Here is a 17403-nt window from a genome sequence, read left to right as displayed (position 1 = left end):
ACTTAGAGGCATAATTTCCATAAGGCACTGATAGAAAATTTTCTGAAAGCCATGAGTCAAAGAGTTAACATTAGTAAAGTACTTAGAACAGTCTGGCATAAAACAAGCATGAAATAAGTGTTTATTGGATAACATGAAGGATGAAGCATTAAATGCTTAATATATTAAGTCACCTGGAATCAGAGGTGGTGTTTAATGGTTAAATAAGTCTTCAGAAAACACTCAAACATACCCAAAGATGGTTGTTATATATTGAATTGTGTCCCCCCAAAATGCATGCTGTAAATTCTAACCTCTGTCATCCCATTTGGGAATGAGTTTGTTATGTTAACAATAAAGACTTGGTGTAGAGTGTGTTTTGAACCAATCTCTCTTGATTTAGAAAAGAGAGAGAAGCAGAGATAGGGGAAGAGAGAGGCCAAGCCACATGAAGACTGCTTAGGATCAGGGCTCAGAAGAGACATGGACCTTCCTCCAGGATGCATAGAGAGAGAAAGCCTTTCCCTGGACCCCACATCCTGAATTCAGAATTTGAGCCTCCTGATGTTGAGAGAAGCCATGCCTGGTGACATTGAGCTGTGAATTGCAAGGCCAGTAGTTGAGTCCACCAGCAACCGTGTGGGAAAAAGATGAGGTGGCTTGCTCTGTAAAGATTTAAAATTTCCAAAACCCCAATGGGAAGTTCTACTCTGTTCTCCATAGTTGCTCTGACTTGAAATGGGCTCGATGGCAGTGAGTTATTGAGTGAAACTGTGAGAAAATACATTTCTGTTACAGCTATCCATGTATGGTTTCTCTGTTGTAACAACAGTTGACAACTAAGAATTTGGTCCCGGAAGAGTGGAGTGTTGCTCTAACAAATACCTACAATGCAGAAGTAGTTTTAGAATGGGGTAGTGGCTGGAGATTGACAGAATTTGAAGGGGCCTAATAGCAATACTGTCTTGAAAATATTGTAGTGACAATTACGGATGTCAAAGGCAATTCTGGTGAGGACTCACAAGTGAGGCGTGATGGAAATGTGGGATTAAATGTGTTTCTAATGGACTTGTGATTGGACAATGAAGAAAGGGCAATGCTTTTTATGCAGTGGCAAGGAACTTGTCTGAATTATATTTAAAAGTCTGGTAGAAGGTAGAACTTGTAAGTAGTGAATTTGGATTTCTGATTGAGAAAAATTCTAAGCAAGAGCTTAAAGGGGCTGTGTGGGTGTCTCCTGGCCACTTAGAGTACAGTGAAGGAGAAAAGAAAGGGGCTTCAAAATGAACTGTGCAAGGTGAAAGCAAAACAATGATTTAGAGGATTCTGTTGTCCAAATGGAGGACATGGGTTTTAGAAGATTCACCAAGGATGTAGCTAGAGGGGATAGGCCTGTGTTAATGAGGAGCCTTGCTGGTGCTGTGGTTATGTACGAGGTGGGCTGCCAACCGTACAGTCAGCAGTTTGAAACCACCAAGCTTCAAGAGAGAAAGGCTGGGCTTTCTACTCACATAAACAGCCACAGTCTCAGAAACACACAGGGGGATCTATGAGTCAATAGATCAATGCGGATTGACTCCATGGCAGTGGGCTTTGTTTCCCCCCCTAGTGGATTTAACCAGCTACCAGAGCAGAAAATCTATCAGTTTACACCGAAGAAGAGAGAAAAAGCAAAACAAAGAAGCTAAAGGAGCTAAAGCCACTGTTGGAAGGAGCACGGAGAGCAGGGTGAGGCCAAGGTCTCGTGCATCTCCAAGGGTGGGGCCACAGCCTTCTAGATTCCAGATTGCAGGGCTGTTAAGGTAGCCTGGGCGATGGGACCACAGCTCAAGGCTGAGGGGATGGAGCAAACATGCCCAAGGGGCAGAAGAACGGGCTTGCCGGGGCTGAGATGTGGGGTCCCAATTCAGATGGTCTGTCATAGGACCACCAAAGCTGATGGAGCAGAGTTGCCGTTTTAGTGGGATTGGAAGGTGGAGATGAAGCCTAGGGCCAACGGACCTCTGCCTACAACCGATGCCCGGAGTATGGAGGGCAGAACTCTTGCCCAGATGGCCCTGATGGACAGAGACTTGTTGGCAAGCCTTGAGAGCTCATGTACATTGTTCCGGGTTTGGCATTTGCTTGGTGCCTGCTATCTCTTCTTTTCCTTAATTTTCTCCCATTTGTAACGAAAATGACTACGTTGTGTCTGTTCCTCAGTAGTACTTTGGAAAGAAATGACTTACAGTTGCTATTTCACAGGTTTACAGATGAAGAGGAGTTTGGGCCAGGATGAAATCTGTTTAAAGTCTCACCCATATTTGATTTAGATGATTCAGAAGATGAGATTTGGGACTTGTAGTCGCTTTAAGGCTTTTGAGCTGGTGTGATTGGGTGAACATGTTTTTCATGTGAGAAGGACATGAGTTTTGGGTGACAAATGGATGGAATTTTCTGGATTGATTTATGTCCCCCTAAACTATGTGCTGTAAATACTAGACTCTAGGGGTGTAGTTATCATCCCATTTGGGAATGAGCTGCCTGTATGCTAACGAGGCAGGGTTGCTGCAGGGTGTCTTTTGGGTCACATCTCTCTTGAGATATAATGGAGATTAAAGAACAAGAGAGTGCAGAGATGGGGGAAGCAAGCCACAGGAAGATTGCCTAGTAGCAATAGCTCCAACAGACTCTATCTGCCACTGACGGAGAGAAAGCCTTCCCCTGAGCCGGTACCCTGAATTATGAGAAAATCACTTTCTGTCTGTTAAAGCCACCCACTAGTGGTCTTTCTGCTATAGCAACCCTAGGTAACTAAGACAATGCTATATTTTGTCTACCAGTTCTACGATGTGTGTGTGTGTGTGTGTGTAGTTCTGGCATTTTCTATTAGTTACATTAGTTACTCCAATACAAAAGCCTAGAGAAGCTTCCACTAAAATATTTACATTGGCTATTGAGATTCTCATTACTATGTGTTTAAAATACAAATATTTAAAGTGTTGGTCTCCAAAATACAACCCAGCCAGGAAATGTGTCTCTAAGGGTAGCTGCTGTCTATAAACTTTTTCAATCTGAAAAGAGAGTGAGTTTAATCAAGAAGAACCCAAATCAAGTGTCAGAAAGATAGGGTGTGATTTAGCTAAGGGTACTATCCCACTGAAAGTAAACAGTTGGTCTTCAAGAATCTCCCTGAATAGCTACTGTAAAGCTTCCTGAGGACAGGATGCTCATTTTTGCATGTTCAAGGCCCATTATACACGCTGGCTGTGGAATGGGACGGAAACTACTTGCGCTCTGGTCTCACTGTAGCAGGAACCTGGTTTTGTGCTTATTCTTATTGTCCAAGTTTACCTAAGCAAGTTCCAGAACGTTGGGGTAGTTATATTAGACATTCCTCTGATAAGTTTTGGACAATAATCTCAATATGATCCCGGTTGCATATGGCAAAATACAAACTTGCTCTGGCATGACTGCATCTGTGGGTTTTGATGCTGGCTGAGATGAAGCAGACATAGAATGGTTTCTGTGGGACAGATGAGGAATAGAACAATTGCTGCTTCCGTTGCTCTTGACAGAAGTATTTGGGAGAAGCCATGTGTTTGCTCTTCATGGAGAGACTCTTTTCTTCTTTATTCTGCAGGGATCTGAAGCTAACAGTAACGAACTAATATTATCAATCTTCAGGGTAGCTCGTGGGATCAGTCCCTTTGGGTCTGCTGAGGAACCCACACTTCTGATTATCCTCTCAAACTCACTGCCATCGAATTAAGAAGGAGCAGTAATCCCCTTTCTTTACTACGCTTGAGTCCTGGTATCCCAGGGATGCTCACCCATTGGACTTTGGCTTAGGTGTGGGGACAATCTCAAATGTCTTCCTCTGGTCCTTGTGTCATCCCTAATGGAAACATTTGAACCATTAACTTGCTTCTGCCTGGGGAGATCACCTCAGGTTCCCCAAGTTTAGCCTGAGGCAGAAAAGATATGTACCCTAGGGGCTGCTTCTTGCAAGGAGATGATGCTCTTGTACCCCTCACTAAGCAGAGCACGAAATGAGTCTCTAAAAGGAGGAAGCATGACCAATGTGTGCCAGATGTTCAGGCTTTCTGGGGGGCTCCAGTCAGGGCCAGGGATGTGGCTAGCTGGAACAAGAGGGAGAAGAGGAACTTGAAGGCAATTAGGGCCCCCCCACTCGCCCCACAGTGTCCAAGGCATGGAAGGGCGGGCAGGTAGCATGAGTGATTCTGGGGAAGACCTTCCTGTGCCTCCGATCAGAACTCTTCACCCACCCGCCCGCTTACCAACAGTGTGACCTTGGGCGAGTGAATTTCTTTACCGTTCTGTGCTTCTCTACAATGGGGGCACGGAGAGTAGGGGGCCATCAGCGTAGACATGGCCAACATTTGAATCTGCTCCTGGCAAATAAGCAGGTGCCCCCTACACATGAGCTATAAGGTCCGTGGCTCAGACTCGCTGTTATGATGTGATTGACTTAGGTTGTCTAAGTTTGTTCCAGAGAGGGCTGAGTTTTTTAAAACAGATCATTGTTGTACTGAAATACATCCATCCAAACAAAACAGCTGTCATTCCAACCATCTTTATGTGTGCAATTTAGTGACGTGAAGCATGTTCCGTATGTTGTGCAACCGTCACCACTATCTGTTCTAATTTTCCCCAACATCCTTAGCAGAAACTACACCTTAAGCAATACCTCCCATGTCCCTCTCCCACCTGCTCTTGGCAATCACTAATAAATTTTGGTTTCGATATAGTTGTCTATTCCAGACAATAAATGAAATAAATAAATTCATATAAATGACATCATAAAGTATTTGATCTTTTGTGACTAACTTGTGTTTCATTTGGTATCATGTCTTTAAGGTTCATCCAAGTTGTAGCATGTATTTGAATTTCATCACTCTTTAAGGATGAATAATATTCCATTACATCATATGGATCTACAGGCAGGCCTTGGATTACGAATGAGTTCCAAATCTGTTGGATTCCTTAAATTGAATTTGTTCCTAAGTCTGAATAGTTAGGCCCGGTTCATATCTAATGTCCGCTGGATAAGTATTTGTCTTAGCATATAGTGTACCTTCTTATGGATAAAAAAAGAAAAGAAACACTTCCAGGCACAGAAAATCATCTGTAATGATAATATATTGATAATATTTCATGTATATCACAAAGTCGTGCCTGTTGGTTATCACGTATGTATAGTATGTGCCTATTTTAAATGTAATAGACTTTGTAGGGGTTGGTTCATAACTGCAGGTCGAACATAAACTGGTGTTCATAACCCAGTGGCTATTTGTACAACACTTGATTTATCCATTCATTTGTTGAGGGGCATTTCCGTTGTTTCCACCATTGGCTCTGGTGACACAAGGACTGTACAAAGCTCAAGGAGAACCCCCCTTCATCTTTCTAGTCCATTTCCCCACCCACACACATTTGAAGCCCCTTCATAGGACTACAGTGAACATTGTGATACAAATATCTTCTGGGTCCCTGCTTTCAAATCTTTTGAATCCTATGGTAGCTCAACGCTTACTTTTGGAGGAATTACCAAATTGTTTCCCACAGCGACACCATTTTATAATCCCAATAGCATTGCATGAGGGTCCCAATTTCTCCACCTAAGTGAGGGCTGCTCTGGAGCACAGATGCTTCATGGGACATCACTTAGTAGTCTGAATAAAACTATGCTCGCCCGTGCAGGGAAGGGCTGGCAGTCCTTAAGGAATGCCCTTAAGGAAAGAAAAATCACACCTGCCACCAAGTGTGAATTCTCCGACTAATTCAGTGTTACAAAGACAATTTTTCAAAAGAGTTCTCCCCACATTTGTCCTCACTAGATAACAGAACAGGACACTTTGTGTCTCACTCTCTCGCCTGCTTACACAAGGCAATTAAAGAACTTGTTCGCAAAACATTTGGTTGCAAAACCAGAAGAGGCCAGTGTACATCTGGAGAGTGGCTTCTTTCTTCTGCAAGGCCGTTTTCCCATCAGATCTCATGCCAGCCTGCCTCGGGGGCTTGGGAGAGAAAATGCCAGCTCCAGGCAGAACTTAGTAAAACATCTACAGTGAGACTTGGTTAAAAAGCTCATGAGAAGAAAGATACTAATAACTTCCAAACAACTACATATTCTTGAGCATGTAGTTCAAAACCTAACCTTCAACACGTGATCAAGACCACCATAGGCTCTTGAGGGATACAGAGGAGATGTTACTGTACAGGTGATGAAGTAGTAGGATGGCATTGTAGGAGAAGGGGCCAATAATGCAAAAAATAAAAAAGGAAGCACATTATTTAAATCCTTGGATGGTAGTGGGATGGCATGGGGGGACTCCGATAACCTTGTGGATTAATTTTAACTACATTCTTAACAAGGCAGCCAATATCCTTAACACCGGAACATTTTAGAAATCAATCAGGAATGAGCTGGAAAGATCATAATTCGTCCTAAAACACAGATCACAACAGTAAAATATTGTAGAGACTTGGCTATAGCATTTTGGTCCAGGGGGAAAACGATCCTTCATGTATTTTCACTGGAGTCTAGCTTCGGAGTGTAGTGGATTAAACCAGGGTTTCCATGTAAGGGAAGACCTAGTGCCAGAGTTACTGAAAAGTCATTGTTCTAAAACATCTTCAATAATTAGCTGATGATTCGTAGCTCCTTGATGGAAATTAGCTCTGAGAAAAGCATTCTAGGGCACTGACTTTTCCTCTAGGATTCTGCCAGCTCACATCCCTGGCAGTGCCTTGCCAACAGAAGGGGGTATTAGAAACGCAAGTGGGTTCTTACCCAAATTGTTTTGCAGACTTCTCCCAGCACCACTGGGTTCCCACAGGTATTTCTAACTCATGAGGCCTCCTGTGTGTGAGAGAACTGTGCTCCCACACCTTTTCCACAGTGGTGACCTTTTACCAACTCATTCTTTTGAGGTGCCGCTAGGTGGATACGAACCACCAGTGTTTGGCTAGGAGCTTGAGGGTCCAACCCTTGGTGCCACCCAGGAACTCCTATTCTAATTTAGTGTTCCTCTGATGAAAAAGATGGTGCATTTTGGGGATTACTAATTATGAATGTTTCATTAATAGAAAAAAGAGGGAGGAAAAAATCAAAACAGCCACAAAATCAGCCAGTTGAGTTTGATCCTTTGAAAGGTAGAGTCAGAACGTTGGCGTCTGGATCTCGCCTCTCAGGGACAGACCCATGGATTTGAATAAATAACGTAATCTTTCAAGCTATGGATCAAGAATATTTGATGAGCAGTTCACCCCGTCTACAGCAGAAATGGATTTTTACACCACTTTCAATGAGCTTTGGGTGACTGATGGAGATGGCAAAACCAGGTCTCTCAAGTTACTGTCCTTGACTTGCATGGCTTGACTACTGGCATGGACTTAACGAACCAACTTATCGCAGACTGCCCTTCATTTTCTGCTCCGCAAACTTGACTGCAAGATGGGGTTTCCTCCTCTGTGAAAGTAAGCACTGCTTACATTACTAAGATTTAAAAGGGAAAAAAAATTCAAGGTACAGTACTTCAAAACCAGAGTTATCAGGAGAGATCAGTCCCAAGAAACGGACATCACACTTCGTACGCTTACCCGAGCAAAGGGTCTTTTTTTTTAAAAAAAGGAAGATCCTCGAGTAGACGCTTTGACACGGCTGCTGAGATAATGGGCTCAAACGTAACAACTGCGAGGATGACGGGAGGGCACCCAACAAAAGCAGCAAAAAAAACGAGAGTGGAAACATTTCCTCTTTCACTTCCCCATTCTCCTTCCTTAGATCACCCGATGGTTAGGATGGTTCGTGCCTCGCTCCCGTGGGTCCCCTGCCTCTGGCTCACGGGCTCTCAAACTTGACGCTCACCAGACTCACATGGAGGACCTGTGGACATGGGCTTGCTGGGCCCACCTCGGAAATTCAGATTCCGCGGCTCTGAGCAGAAGTCAGAGCGTTTGCATTGCGAGCCAGTTTCCAGGTGCTGCAGAGGCTGCTGCTGGCGACCAGACCACACGGGAGAACACACAGGGACTTGGCTCCTGTCAGCTCGGAGTTTCCCCCTTTGCAGCTCTGCTCAGAGCCTGGGTTCTGTCTTGGGCCACAGCTTCAATCACTGCAGGTCTCTGCCTGGTTTTCCATCTCCTCTTGTTTCCTCTGAGTGGCCCACACGGGGGCTGATGTGAAGGAGGCCTAACTTTCCCCACCCCTCCTCTAATGCAAGACTTGTGTGTGTGTGATAACAAACAGAATAAAAGGGGGCGTGATGAAGGATGTATCATAGTGAGAAACTGAATGTTAAGTATGATTGTTCTAGTAAAGTATTTCTCAACCCTGCCCCCCACCCCCATTTTCACCCCCTATAGAGACTTTCTTAATAGATACAGTTTTCTAACTGCCCCTCCCCAGGATGAAATGGAAACACCCCTGATAAATTGTAGATCTGCTTATTTGCTAGGATCCTTTGGAGCACCACAAACTATTGTAGTATCTATAATTTTTTTCAATCTACCTAGGACCAACTTTTGCTCCCTTGGGGTGAGATTGCCCCCATTGTTCTAGGGACATCGATGTGAAATCTGGCAATGAGGTCAACCTTTATAGGCACACTTCAGTTCTCCATTGCTTGGCAGCCTTGCCTTGTCTCTTCTTTAAGGTAGCTCCTTCTTCAATCTTTCTAGTGCTTGTATCGGCTCTTCCTGACCTGATCTCCCATGGAGGAAAGCCCTTGCCCCTTTTAGTTCCCCCCTTCAGATCTAGAAGGTGGGAAAAGGAAAGAGGAACAATAAAGCCACCTCAGACACTTCTCACCCTGTTTTCTTTCTTAGTTCGTTAGCAGCTGCCTCAGGGGTGAAACTAGCTGGCCAAAGGGGAAGTTCTAGTAGAACTCAGCCCCAGATGCCCCTTTTGTCTGGCCATGGGGACAATGATGCCACAACAGCATACCCCAAGGTTTGAGATATTCGATCAGGAATAATGCTGTGGGACTTCAGTAGAGTAGCCCTAGTCTAAGTTGAATAGTCCTCTCCAGGGTTTCTTCACTGTGAGATGTGTGGATGTTACTTAATCTCCCAGTGGTCTTTATACAAGTGACTGTGAGAACATCTTTCCTCTTTGACCCCCACTGACACGATAGCATCCATAAAACACACACACACACACACACACACACACACACACACGAAAAGGAGCAATTCTCTGAAACCTAAAAGTCTAAATTCAATCGAAGGCCAAAAGACATGTTTACCCTTAATACAACATGGTGTGTTCAATCCTATGCCTGTAAGGCACGTTATTGAGAACATTTTTCTGTTCCTTGCCTGTTTTCAGATAATGCCTTCATTCCTACTGTGAGAAGCCCATTAGGACATCTTGCCAAGAAACAGAACTCTGTTCCAACTACAGCCTGAAAATGAGAGGCATGTCTTTTCTCGGGGCCAGTATTCCTTCCACTGAGCTCTGAAGAAGAAGAAGAGGGAGCTTAGGCCGTGTTAGCCTCTTGTGCAGAGAAACCACGCAGTGCAATGTTGCCCATTGTTGTTGTTGGTGGTGGTGAGAAAGCAGTGCTCTCCTAGTTTTTTTTAAGGAAAAAAGAAAAGAAAAGGAATATGTTTTATTAGGATGGTATATGTATTTGTTTACCTCTTCTAAATGGAAAATGAAATCACTGGATACAATTTTATAACTAGCCCAGGTGATGGGATTAGCAGTTAAGAACTGAAATGGCAGAGTAAGCTCCTTGGACTGAAAACCACATCTCTGGTAGACTGGAGATGGAGGCTCCATGATTAGCATTATAACATGGCATATTAGTAACTCTTACTGGACAAGACATGAAACCCAAATACACTGCCGTTGGGGAGATTCTGATTCATGGTGGCCCTGTGTAGGGTTCCCCAGATTGTAAATCCTTATGGGAACAGGCAGTCTCATCTTCCTCTTATGAAGTGGCTGGTGGTTTTGAACTGCTGGCCTTGTGGTTAGCAGCTCAACAATGATCCCACTTGGGAAAGCAGTTGCTTATTCTACCCCGAGGAGTGAGACCCAGAGAAGTAGCTTGTCCTGAGGTAAAAAGAACTTAAGCTGGGGTCCAACCCAAGCTCCTCTGATTCCCATCTAGACAGAAGGTTCCTTTCTCAGCACTCTGATTGCTCTTACCCATGATTCCTTTCTCTCCCATTTTGTAAGGTCAGAATTCTATTTCCTTCCCAGATATGACCGAGATGTTCAAAGTCCCACAGTGGAAACATCTGAAAGGTCTGTGTGGGTTTAGGTTCTAATTTTCCAGTGAGTTGAAGGAAGCGAATAACCTTGTTAGCCTCTGAACGTGAGCAGGAGTACATAATGCGAAACCACAGAGGAGGCTCAGGGGTTCAGAAGAGCTCGACATTTTCGTGAGCCACATCGTCAGTGCCCCCAAACTGGCCACATAACCAACCTGGAACCAAGAAAGGAAAAAAGGAAGCTCATGATGAGGCAGGACATAGATTTCCCTTTCCTTTTTTAGTTCCTCTCCCTGCATGTGGACGGCATCAGCAGCTTTGGAGAAAAGGAGACAGAAGCCAAGGACGTGTGAGTGGGGAATTAGCAGTCCGGAGGTGCCTCACCTAGAAGCTGCAACATGAGAACGGTGTCCCACAGGTGAGGCAGTGAAAGTGCCCTATGAGTGTGGCCTCGGTGGCAGGTTTGGGGCCAGATTCATAGGTAGTTCAATTTAATTCAAAACAACAAGTGAGAGCTTAGCATTAATTATGTGCCAGGTCAGTGTGGTGGGAAATAGAAGGACGAACCTGGAATGCTAACCGCTTCCATGGGAGTTAACTTCTAGAACAGTGGTTCTCAACCTGTGGGTCTCGACCCCTTTGGGGGATTGGCCTAGACTGACCTCATGACACCAAGGCTAAGGGTGTGTGGCAGAGCAGCAGGGGGAGCAGAGCAGGGAGGTCCCAAGGGAATGCAAAGGATAGACTTTGGGGCCAAAGCCGTGACACCCCACTGGAGGACACTACTAGAGGTCAACAAACATACCTTGAACTATTTACAGGTTTTACTTATTTATTTAGTTATTTATTTTGATCATTGGTTTTCTTTGTTGCTGTCATCTTTGTGTTTTCTTTTGTCACTTTGTCTTGCGATGCCTTGTTTATTTGTGCACATTATCATCTCTGAAGGTTTAAGATAGACTGGATGAACAGTCTGGAGGAGAAAACAATGGTTCTGGGGGGACATGGGAGAGGGGAAGATGGGGGAAAGGTGGTGGTGTTGACCAACCCAGGGACAAGGGAACAACAAATGATCCAAAATTAGTGGCAAGGAGGGTATGAGAGGCCTGGTAAGGATTCATCAAGGGCAATGTAACCAAGAGAAATTACTGAAACCCAAATGAAGGCTGAACATGCTAGTGGGACAAGAGCAAAGTAAAAGGAAATTGAGGAAAGAACTAGGAGGCAAAGGGCATTTATAGAGGTCTAAATACAGGCATGTACATATGTAAATATATTTATATAGGATGATGGGGAAATAGATCTACATGCATATATTTATAGGTTTAGTATTAAGGCAGCAGATAGACATTAGACTTCTACTCAAGTACTTCCTCAATGCAAGAACACTTTGTTCCATTAAATTGGCATTCCATGATGCACACCTTTCCCACACGATCACTGAAGACAAATGTGTGCATAAGAAAATGTGAAGAAAGCTGATGGTGTCCAGCTACCAAATTATATAGCATCTGGAGTCTTAAAGGCTTGAAGGTAAACAAGTGACCATCTAGCTCAGAAGCAACAAAGCCCATATGGAAGAAGCACAGCAGCAGGTGTGACCATGAAGTTTTGAGGGGATCAGATACCAGGCATCAAAGAATAAAACATCATATCATTGTAAATGAGGAGGAGTCCAGAGTGGAGACCCAAAGCCCATGTGTAGGTAACGGGACATCTCCTTGCAGAAGGGTTGCAGAGAGGAGACGAGCCAGTCAGGGTGCAGTGTAGCATCAATGAAACATACAACTTTCCTTTAATTCTTAAATGCTTCCTTCCCCAACTATCATGATCCCAATTCTACCTTACAAATCCGGCTAGACCAGAGGATGTACACTGGTACAGATAGGAACCGGAAACACAGGGAACCCAGGACAGATGATCCCTTCAGGACCAGTGGTGAGAGTAGCGATACCAGAGGGTGAAGGGAAGGCGGGGTAGAAAGGGGGAACCGATTATAAGGATCTACATATAGCCTCCTCCCTGGGGGACGGATAACAGAAAAGTGGGTGAAGGAAGACGTTGGATAGTGTAAGACATGACAAAATAATAATAATTTATAAATTATCAAGGTTCATGAGGGAGGGGGAGCGGGGAGAGGGGGAAATGAAGAACTGATGCCAGGGGCTTAAGTGGAGAGCAAATGTTTTGAGAATGATGAGGGCAACGAATGTACAAATGTGCTTGACACAATGGATGTATTGATGGATTGTGATAAGAGTTGTATGAGCTCCCAATAAAATGATTTAAAAAATAGTGTTGCCAAAAAAAAAAAAAAAAAAAGATTGGGCCAGGGATGGGAGTGGAGCACTGTAGTTATAGTTAGATTTAAAAATGACATCTTGTCATTTGATCTTCCTTGTGATCTAATGTATACTTGTTCCAGTTTTTAATACTTTCTGCTTTCTTTTCTATTGAGGTTTTCCTCTGTTTTATTCTGTCAGTGTTGTCGGACCCTTTGTATTTTGTCTCGATTTTGTATGTTTTTCTGTATATGAAACTCAGATTAGATAAATCTATAGAGACAGTTGCTGGATTAATAGTTTCCTAGAGGCATGGTGGGTGAGGTTGGCAGGAAATGGAGAGCTAATGATGAGTACAAGGAAGAAGAAATGTCCTAAGATTAATTATGGTGATGATTACACAACTCTTTTGAATATGATTGAATTATTAAAATGTGCGATGTGTGAATTATATGTCAATAAAACTGTTTTAAAAAAATAAAAGGTAGTAGGTCCTGTTGCATCCACCTCTGACTAAGTTTCTGGAGCTACTGATTATGTATTAAGTGTCAACTAATTGGCAGATAACTTCCATTTTTACCCTGGTGAGAGCCTGTTGTGTTTTTTAATTTGTAACTCTGTGGCACAGTGAATGACTATACTGCAGCCTTTCGAATGATGCTCTTCTAAATCCTGTGAAACTGTGGGATGAGACTGGGCAAATAAAGTGCTTGTGGCCCACCAAAGGGATTGGACACCCTGCTAATAATTCAAATAAGGTACATGGAATGCTAATGGGGGTGGTACCATGACAGTGAATGACTATACTGCAGCCTTTCGAATGATGCTCTTCTAAATCCTGTGAAACTGTGGGATGAGACTGGGCAAATAAAGTGCTTGTGGCCCACCAAAGGGATTGGACACCCTGCTAATAATTCAAATAAGGTACATGGAATGCTAATGGGGGTGGTACCATGAAAATATGATACATGGAACCTTTATGAGGGGATTGATCAGTTTTGCTATCCTGCTAGGCTTAAAGAAAGTCTATCCCAGAGAAAGAAAGGACTTCATTATCATTAATAAGAATAGCCAGCAGGAGGGTGTGTTCTTTGGACCCAGAGTCCCTGTGCTGAGAACCTTCTAGACCCAACAGAAAAAAGAGCGAGAGCCCAAGTGAGAGCAAGAAGGAAAGAGTAGTAAAACTGTAAGTTGCAGTGGCATAAGATGGCAGGAGTTAGGAGACCAGCGCAAGACTGTTAGGTAGACTTTCTGGCCACAGTGCAGAAGAGATCGGACGTCTTTGTGCAGGAGACTTGCTGGTGTAGTGGGGTCCCTCTGAATATTTGGTGGAGATAGTATGGTATTGCCAAACCAAAGACTGAGAATGTTGAGAACTTTCAGGAGACTTGCTGGTTGAGTGGGTTGTCTCTAGTGCACTTACTGGTGAAGCCAAAGATATTTTTAATACTTGTTTGAGTAGGGCAGAGGCCAGGTCAAGGAGGGAGGGAGGGATAGAGAATGAGAGAGAGAGAGAGAGAGAGAGACAGAGAGAGAGAGAGAACGAACAGCCTGTGGACACAGCAAAGAAGATGCTGTCCTGATTCAAGAACTGCATCCTGAGTATTCCTGAAGCAGAATAGTAACCTGTTTCTTCTCTAATTAACCCCATGACTGTGAGTATGGTCCATGAGTTCTGTGTGATCATTGCAATGAATTTATGAACTCAGAAGAGAAGTAGAGATTGCTGTGGGAGGGGTGACTGGTGTCAGAATTGTTGAAAAGGTATGTTTGGGATGCGGCTATTCTTGATTGTCTCTCTTCTCTCTGAACTTAGTAGAGGTCAGATGCCATGCCATTTTAACATAGCCTCTTGGCATTGTTATTAGCTGTTTTCCAAGCATGAAAGGTAAATAATGACAAAGAACCAGCATATGCTTGGCCTGACCCAGCAACACTCCTGAATATGCTGCCAGCTCGCAGCCTAAAATATCTTGGTGGGTAGGCAGTTGAAAAATTAACTAGTCTTAATATATTCTTTGTTTTATTCAAAATGTAAATTAAATAATGAAAATGAAGAGGCTGGTGTGCTGTGTGAGCGGAAACCCTGGGAGCAGTGTCTAACCAGACCTGAGAATGGTTGATGAGAGGGGTCAGATTAGGCGATGCTGAGTGCTATAGATTCCAGTGAATGGAACAGGTATAAAGATAATTAGGTAAAAACTTTGCCCTTTTCTTTTCACCTGAAAGGTAGTTAATAAAGAATAAAGTCTATCTGGCTAATAGCAAAGATAAACGGAAACACTGGATAATACAATAACAAAAGATTTAACAAGAGACAGCAGGAGCAAGGGGCCACCAACTTTTGGCCTTAACAAAGCACAGGTATTGCGTTTCAAACATTGTGTTTCTTTGGAAGTGAACTTATATTTGCATTATTTTTGCTTATGGCCCAATGGCCTGATTTCCCCAGAGGAACCAATAGGCATAAGAGGTGAAGGATGATGTCAGACTGGAGGCCATAAAAGTCAGGGACACAGGAAACGAAAGACTGCTTTCTGTTCTTTTAGTGAGGATCCTCCAGTTGGTAAGGTTGTCATTATAGCCATGGTGACATTAGTGACTCCGATCTGCTGTTCAGCTGTGGTACCGCTTAGCCCTGCAAGAACACTTTGTCATGGCATTCAGCTGACAACCAGAGTCTTGTAAAGCCAGCGGGATGGGGAGAGCATTCCTCTCCATGTGTTCTGGGAGCTATTCAGGGGATGTGAGACTCTGAGGCAAGGCATACAACTTGACTTAGACGACACAAAAAAGTTACAGCTTATACATTCAAGTTAGCCTGATCCTTCAAGGAGTCATATTGGGAAACATACACTTATGGTAGTCAAGACACCACTGTTCACTGCATATTGGGGTGCCTTCATTTAGAGTTACCTTCAGAACCAGGTTCCCGGTTTATGGATTTCTCAGGACTAAATAATCAGGGTTTCAGCTCAATTTTGAACCCTGACGAGGAAGGTGATGGTGATTCACACTTTTGCGCGGTGTTGAAAGCGGTTTTATGATTTGAATGACTATTATTTGCGGGTGATTGTTCATCCTCCCCGAGTTTCAGCCAAACAACTCAGAGTACGTGGAAATATCAAACCCAGTCATTTATCAGGTGATTCATTTATTCAATAAATTCTCAGTGGCGCTTTGCTCCAGGCTCTCAGCTCCTGTCCGGTTGGCACTTGAGTTATTACAGGAGAGAGACCAAAGCCACAGCATCAACACGCTAACAAACTAATGACTAACCATACTTGCCAGGGGAGGTAAATGCCATGAAGGTACTGAACGAGAGGAATAACAAGAACTAATTTGCTAATAGATCGCTTCTCTGAAATCTGACATTTAAGTGCAACTGCAGACCGAACGATGGTCACTACTTTGCCCTTATTGACTAACCTCAAGGTTGTCAGTTCAAACCCAAACCAGCAGTACCACGATCAACAGGCCTGGCAATCTGCCTCCAAAATGGCGCATGTCATGAAGCAGCTCTACCCCGTCCCAACCAGGGCTGACATGGCTCAGAATCTACTGGACAGAGATGGGGTTGGTCTTTTTTTGTGACTGTTGAATTTGACTCACGGCGATGCTACGTGTCAAAGTAGAACTGTTCCATAGGGGTTTCAAAGCTGTCACCTTTTGGAAGCAAAATGGCCAGGCCTCTCTCCTGAGGTGCCTCCAGACAAGTTCAAATCCCAACGTCGAGGTGAGTGGTGGAGCCCTGAACCATCTTTACCACCTAGAGACTATTTTTAATTTTAATTAGGACTATTCAAATGAATATGTTTTCATTTCATTTTAATGAGTGTCTTGGGCAGAGCTCATTTTCTCCACGGTCTATTTTCTTACCCTTGAGTATAAGGTTGTGACCTTAATCAGGAAGATGGTCTTAGAAGTGAAGCCGAAATGCCACCAATATTCTGTTGAGCTCCAGTGACATGAATTAAAGCACTTGGCTGCTAACTGAAAGGTTCATGGGTCCAACACACGAGGCAGCCGTTCCACGAGAAGAAGAGTTGGCTGGCTAATCTCATAAAGAACACAGCTTTGGAAACCCGAAGGAACAGCGCTCCTCTGTTCTATAGGGTTGCTATGAGTTATAATCAACTTGATGGAAATGGGTATTCTGTTAGGTAATCTGTGATAGCAAATAGGTTATATCTGATCAATTGGTAACGGCTTCCTGGTAACACTATGAGGGGAATTCCTAGGCCTTGTCTTTGTGGTATAGCATGCTGAGAAGAGTTGATGACATCTACTGTATTATGAGCATAGAATGGAATCATAGTGATTAACTATTTACTTTCTTTATTGTTATAATTGACAGTGGGAGGTGACAACTTAATTCAGAGTTAGAAATCTTTTTTTTTTTTTAAGTGTCCTAAACCTCTGGTGTACAGAGAATTTCAAGAAAATCCAGAACGATTCATTTTCCTAGTCTGATGGGTCATTATTGTGAATGGAAGCTTTATTATTATTTTGTTAAGATTTTTAAAATTAAAAATGGTGAAGTTTTTCACAAACATATCTTAAATCTTTTTTTTTTTTAATATAGAACGCTTCACAAATTTGCATGCCATCCTTGCATAGGGGCCATGCTAATCTTCTCTGTATCGTTCTAATTTTAGTGTATGTGCTGCCGAAGTGAGCACCCTATCTTAAATCTTAAACTCCTTTTAAAACTATTCAGATACGGTCTCCTCTTCTATCATGAAAGCAAGCCTGGTCATCGCTTTCTGTGGGGTAGACCGAACTCGTGCTTGCCCTGCAACCGCAGCTGGGCTTCTCAATACAGACGTCACAGCTTCCCCACCTCCTTTTCAAAGTGGCCATCTTTTGAGCTGTTTACAGAAGGGGAGGAGAGCAAAAGCACTCCTATTTCTTT

General features: G+C 43.4%; 1 non-coding gene across 1 annotated transcript; it reads right to left on the bottom strand.

Moving 5' to 3' along the window:
• Positions 1 to 17063: 17063 nt before the first annotated feature.
• LOC115870914 lies at positions 17064 to 17170 on the bottom strand. Its single transcript, XR_004046994.1, has one exon. It is a non-coding gene; the product is annotated as a U6 spliceosomal RNA (small nuclear RNA).
• Positions 17171 to 17403: the final 233 nt, after the last annotated feature.

The sequence above is a fragment of the Echinops telfairi genome, unplaced genomic scaffold (genome assembly GCF_000313985.2).
Source record: "Echinops telfairi isolate 266 unplaced genomic scaffold, ASM31398v2 ScPeMD7_2573;HRSCAF=3158, whole genome shotgun sequence".
NCBI classification, from domain to species: domain Eukaryota; kingdom Metazoa; phylum Chordata; class Mammalia; order Afrosoricida; family Tenrecidae; genus Echinops; species Echinops telfairi.
This window is presented reverse-complemented; position numbering and strand designations above follow the sequence as displayed.